The following is a 6,525-nucleotide window of genomic DNA, read 5'->3' on the forward strand; positions in this document are numbered from 1 at the left end:
CACGCAAAACAAGTATATGAAACAAGTATATGAAACAAGCATATGAATCAATCACATGATACAGTATGCACACATGTAGAAACATGCAACAATGCAAAAATAAAAAAGCGTACCGTCAGATCCAGCTATTCCTGCAGAACACACAAAAAAACAAGTCAGTTTGATCATTAGGCAAAATTTGGACTCACAAAGGGGCCCTTTAAGGAGTTTGACTTTACCTCTCTCTACCAAAACGGGCGCATGGATAAATTTTTGCAAACAAACTCCAAAGTTGGCAGAGCTTTGACAGTTAGAATGTCCTCTTCAAGCTCTATCTACTGATATATAGCACGCCATGAGATTCCTCATATTTTAGAAGATTCTTCAAAAAAAGAATCTTCTAAAATATGAGGAATCTCATGGCGTGCTATATATCAGTAGATAGAGCTTGAAGAGGACATTCTAACTGTCAAAGCTCCGCCAACTTTGGAGTTTGTTTGCAAAAATTTATCCATGCGCCCGTTTTGGTAGAGAGAGGTAAAGTCAAACTCCTTAAAGGGCCCCTTTGTGAGTCCAAATTTTGCCTAATGTCATCCAATCAATGCACATAAAGATCCACGCTCTCAATTTTGCGCGATTCGCCTATTGAAATCCGTATATAATGGTGTGCGCATTCTAAGGCCTACTGCGCGTTGACGCGTCATCGCATGCCACCTCAAGGCCTCCTCCTCATTGGGGTGTGGGTCGATTTGCTCCAAAGGCTCTGGTTCACCCTTCAATTGCACAAAATTATGCAATACGCAGCAAGTGCTAATAACCAAGGGAGAAAAGGGAAGATTTACATTGAGGTCGCGGAGAATGCGCCATCGGTTTTTTAATATACCAAATGCATTCTCAACCTTAACCCTACCCTTCGCAATATATCTATCAAAAACATTCTTTTGTGGCAGGTCTTGTCCACCTTTGGATTTATAAGCTTTGAGAAGAAAACTTGTTGGCTTATACGCTGAATCCCCCACAATATACGGCCTCACTCTCAAGCTGCTCACTTCTAGAAGAGGCGTATTCAAAACCTCGTTCCGCTTCATTTGAGCATATATTGCAGACCCCTTGAAGACTGTGGAGTCGTGTGTGCCTCCTGGTGCACTACAAACCACATTCCAAAATATTTTTCTGGAGTCAACAATGCCCTGAAGAAGAATGCTGTGGAATCCATGGCGACTAACATACTGTGCAGGAAAAAAGTCGCCCTGAGGCTTATGTGCAAGCTTTATGTGAGTGCCATCAACTGCACCACACATGTTCGGTAGGTCCTAATGTCCTGAAAATCTTCTATGATCTTTGCTAATCGCCTTCCCGAAGGCGTCTCTAAGTGTGGGGTCCGGACAAGCATCTCCTAAGTGGTGAGTGCCCTAATGATAAGGTTGGTGTACTTTCTAATGGTAGAATCTCCCATCCCAAATAATTGACATAATGTTCTTGCAGAATGGCCATGTGCAAGTCTCCATAGCACCCAACCAAGTGCTTGATCAGCTTGGATGGGAACCCTAGACATCCATGCACATCAGGACACGGGAGATGGGGCAAGATCAATTCTTTCAGCTCATGAAATGCCTCGTAAGACATCCTATAATACATCCTAAAAATAGCTTGACAATTTAGTTGCCCTGATGTCCAAATAGCTGAGTGGATGACATTCCAAAATGTCACCTGCCTAGGGAAGCACCACCACATTCGTGGCTCCATCCCAACCAAACCCTCCTCTATCAAACCAAACATGGATGCAATGCAACAGACTACACAACCAATCAAGCAAAAATACATAGACTGCATTCTATGCCTCCTACGATCCTACCCTGGGTCTTCCTCACTAGGGGAAACAAGATGCAAATTTAGCAACAACAAAAGAAGCAGTTCAACTGCATCATTATCATCCATCCTACATTTCCAAAAAACAAAATAACGCATTAAAGAATAATACCAAGCAAAACTTTGATTCCATTTAATTCCTCCCTCAGCACAATTTTATGGTGATTAGTAAAGTACCTTGGGTTTGGTGACAATCTTTGCGAGGTCCAGTCGAAATTTTATGTACATCTCCATTCGTCCAGCCTCCTCGTGCATCTTGAGCTTCAACAATCTTTCCTCTTGAGTAGCCCGCTCCTTCTCGCAGTCTTTCATTGTTTGGGCCATCCCTTTCATCCCATCTCCGAGCACTTTGGCAATAGATCCTAGCGATGTGCATTTGGGCTCTTTCACTTTTTGCTCTTTAACTCCAGGAAGGTCTTCGACCTGAGAAATTCGTGTTGCATCCCGCGCATCCGCTGTGCCTGTCACACTCGCAGTCTCCTCTATAATAGTCTCACCCTCGCCTCGACCCTCGCCCCCTGTCTCCCCACCAATCTCCCCCTCCCCCTCATCCTCTCCATCATTGCAGCTATCTCCCTGTTGAGTGCCCTGACTCCCTGCATGAGTGCTTTGCGAGCTAGCACTATCAAAGGCTCCAGGAATCCCCACACATCGTGGAGTGGATGACCACAAAGTATCGACCACCTCGAAGTATTCCCATGTGGACCTTACCCCCCCAGTGGTTGTTGTTTTTTATTTTTCTTTTTTATATTTTTTTCTAAGAGTGTCTATGTGGTTCCTGACCTGCTCTGGTGTAAAGGTGCCAGTGACCTCATTGTTTAATTGCAATGTAACTTCGTCCCAGTCTTTCGATCTCAAATTGCCTTTGTTCACATGAGACCATCGATCTTCGTAGTGTTTAAGCAAGGTCGATGTTGCGGTCTTGTCCCACACTGGTATCGCCACATGAGGGCGTTTAGCCCCCTTGGTCGACTCGCTAGATGAGGTCACAGGAGGACGCAATGGAACAATAGATGGGGCAGTGGATAGAAGAGAAGGCCTAACATTCAATGCGGGCATGGTCACAGAAGCCCCCATGCGAGGAGGCATGAAGCCTTGGGGAATCAACAGGGAAATTGATGTAGGTTGGGGTCTTGGCCGTATGAAGGAAACACCCGAAACAACACTCGGCTCGAAAGGGATGGTCGGCTGGCTCAATCCTATGTTCTCAATTGACTGACTCTCATTCAATGAGTCCCCCCCAACCATCCTCTTGAAGCAACTGCATAAACCCTAGGTCTTCGTTCAATTGGGTTTCAGACATTGTTTCGTTACCACCCAACCCAATAGACTCTCTTGAAGGAACACTCTCTTAGCTGTCTAACCCTCCCTCGTTAACCCTAGCCATTCGTTGACCACCCCTAGGTCGCTTTGGGATGTGTGCACTATAGTGACTCATTGGATTTTGGCCTGCAAATATCCTTAACAATCAATGACATTCATTCATAGACTAAAGAAGGAATACAAGCATTTCACTTATTGGGAGACCCTCCTCTAAAACCATAAGACAATTTACAGAAGCTGTCTATCTAGTTTTTTTTTTTTTGAAAATGCATAAAAGAGTACTATTAAACTAAATTAAGCTTGAGGTGCAGCAATCCTTAGCAATAGTTTTTTTTATGGATATGCATAAAAGAATACTCAAAAGTTGAACATTAAGCTTGAGATGCCAAGCTTGAGCAATAATCGTTAGCAGTACACAGTACACAGTGATTGTTTGTGTAAGAAATGCATAAAAGAAATTTCTTTTTTTGGAAAACCATCAATGAGTACTCAAGAGTCAAAATGCCATTCTTATGTTAGTGAGTGTGTGTGTGTGAGAGGTCAAAAGCCTGTCAGCAATAATATTTGTGTGTGTGTGTGTGTGTGTAATCTGAAGCATGGCCCGTGTTTGTTTTGTGGGGGGGGTGGGGGTGGGGGGGGTGTTGTCAAATCAAATACCTGTGAAGAAGGAGATTATGTTGAGCTCGTGAAGCAACCGAAAGAAGTCTTGCGTGTATGGAGAAGCGAAACGCTGCATATGAGGCCTTTTGCCGGCAAGGGGATGAGGAGCCGTTGCGCCCTCTTGCTTTTGATTGGCCAGCCAAATATGGCATGGCTAGCTGGAGTGGGAGAGGGCTAACTCTTTTCGGCGAGCGGCCAGCTAAAAACAGCCTTCCACGTCAGCTTTATTGCAGCCGGCCAGACCCTTTTCACTCTTGTGCTCACTACAAGAGAGATAGCTCTAGCACATGCAGCCGGTGCGGCCAGCCAGCCAGCAAGGAGAAGAAGCAGGTAGCCGGCCGGTTGCCTTCGTGTTGATCTTGAGCACAACAGGGCTACCTGCCGGAGGATCAAAGGCTCAGAAAACGACAGCTAGGAGAGAATGACGCGGGAAGAGAGTGCACTACGTGCAGAAAGCTTGCGGGGAGGGTGAGCCTTGGGCTACACCGGCCAGCCAGCCATGGTCCGCCGGCCACAAAAAGTGCTTGCCACATCATCGCTCGCACTTGCAATTCTCATTTAGCCGGCTGGCTGGAGCCTATGTGCTCATGGAGAGAGAGAGAGAGAGAGAGAGAGAGAGAGAGAGAGAGAGAGAGAGAGAGAGAGAGAGAGAGAGAGAGAGAGAGAGAGAGAGACTTGGGCCAAACATAGAGAGTCAACAAAAAATCTGCAAAGAATCGATCCGCAACCTATATTTATGATGAGTAGAACGCCTTCCAAGAAACTCATCATCTCAAAAGGAGCTCTTTTTATCAAGAACAAATTTCAATATCTTCTTCATGATCAAATTTTCAATCAAAGCTTTTAGAGCTTCTCTCTCCTAAGGGTGATTATCGAGTATCATCTGTCTACTCCAACCAATGAAAAAATTTGGACTCACAAAGGGGCCCTTTAAGGAGTTTACAAGATGGTCTACAAGATGTAAAACCATAGTCAAACAAAGATTATACATGTAATTGTAATATATTCACTCACAGTTGTGAGTTTGGCCAAAAAAAAAATTAAACATGTAATTGTAATTATTAATGGCGTCAAAACAAAATAGCATTCGTTTCTCATAAGATACATTGGGTGCCTTGGTCATGCGCAAGGTGAAATTGAGAGAGACTTCTGCTCTTCTTCATCTTTTGGAAGAAGAGGCAATCCTCTATCATGCCAAGGGTAGGACCTGGCAGGGCCATTGGCCAGAATGGACATGCAGTCAAGGGTTTAGCAGGCTGAGGGCCTTCATAGAGCATGGCTGGGTGGAGATTAGCATGCCCTAGTCCTCTCTATCTCACATTGGTATCAGAGCTCAAGGGAGGAGATCTATGGAGGAGGGGGGGAAGATGGCTTTGTGCATCTCTCTCTCTCTCTCTCTCTCTCTCTCTCTCTCTCTCTCTCTCTCTCTCTCCTTCGACCTAGGCTGCCATGGCGTGGGCAGGGTCCCTTGGAAGGAGGAAGAGGATAGGGCCGCAGGAGCAGCCCCTTCCATGGCGGGCTCAAGCTTGCATGAAGGAGCACGTGGGCAAGGTTCCTTAGGTGGAGGACGAAGGCAAGCTCCGAGCGCGGGTAAGCACCAGATCGTGGCGGCCTGCTGAGAAAAAGTTGTCATAGGCTCGACGAACAGTAAGCAACGTCGCGCGTGCTTAGTTACTCTTGTGCCCTGCGCAATCGTCTGCAGCAGATTCACCATCGCTAGTTTGTTTTTTTCGTTCATTTTTTTCACATTGGGTGCCCTAAGGCCACCCTTGGGGGGTCGCTCCCACAGAATCGACCACAAAAGCCAGCAGCCGACGGTCCAGGTCGCATGCATGGACCATGCAAGCCGTACAACTGCAGAGCTAAGCAAGATGTGGTATGACCAAGGTTTGCAAGGCGTAGTTAACCCGTGCAAGGCGTCATGCATGGGTATGTCAGGCAGGGCTTGGAAATTACCCAAGATAGATGTAATTCGCAAGAAGCACTTGAAGTTCAATAGCACGGCTATATTGGCAAGTCTACAGTTGTTAGAGGACCGCGAGAAGGTGGCATGCATGGCATGCGCTCAGCACTGGCAATGCAAAGACCTTAACATCGCAATCCAGATTAGATTAAACAAGAAATGCAAGTCATTTAACAAAGACATACAAGGCGTGCTCAAATTGAACCAAACCAGTACGGAAAGGCTGTCGATCTATTGGCTTCAATCCAACAATGGATTCAAGGGAAGCAAGGCTCCTGGTTATCCTCCATTGCCAACAAGGTGAAGCTATGAATTTCAAGACAATCGCTTCATGTCTAACGGAGTATTTTGATATAGATGTCTTCGATGGCTGGTACGTACCATGAACTGGAGAAGCTATCAAGAAAGTTTTCTAGGCCATGGTTCCTCGGCAAGTTATCTCCCCATGATTCACTCCGGCATGGATATGATCCACTCATTGTCGCCATGCGTGATTCGACGAGTTTTCAATACATTGTTCAATTCGACAAGGTCAATTATCTGTGAATGTTTGACACGATCGACTTTCTTTTGCTCTGCCATTGTAAATTGGCAAGAGTATCCGTTAGCTATCTAAACCAGAACACCATGAGTACTTATGCGAAGCAAGGCTTCCCTTTCAGCATTTGGCATAACAGTTTCCAAAGTTTGGAATATGCTGCATATACACTTGGGAACACTTGCCAAGATGT

General features: G+C 45.6%; 1 pseudogene; it reads right to left on the reverse strand.

Moving 5' to 3' along the window:
• Positions 1 to 602: 602 nt before the first annotated feature.
• Positions 603 to 2,731, reverse strand: LOC147450665 (uncharacterized; annotated as a pseudogene).
• Between the last annotated feature and the right edge of the window lie 3,794 nt (positions 2,732 to 6,525).

Source organism: Adiantum capillus-veneris, chromosome 9, assembly GCF_014529385.1.
Source record: "Adiantum capillus-veneris isolate H3 chromosome 9, ASM1452938v2, whole genome shotgun sequence".
In the NCBI taxonomy this organism is placed as follows: domain Eukaryota; kingdom Viridiplantae; phylum Streptophyta; class Polypodiopsida; order Polypodiales; family Pteridaceae; genus Adiantum; species Adiantum capillus-veneris.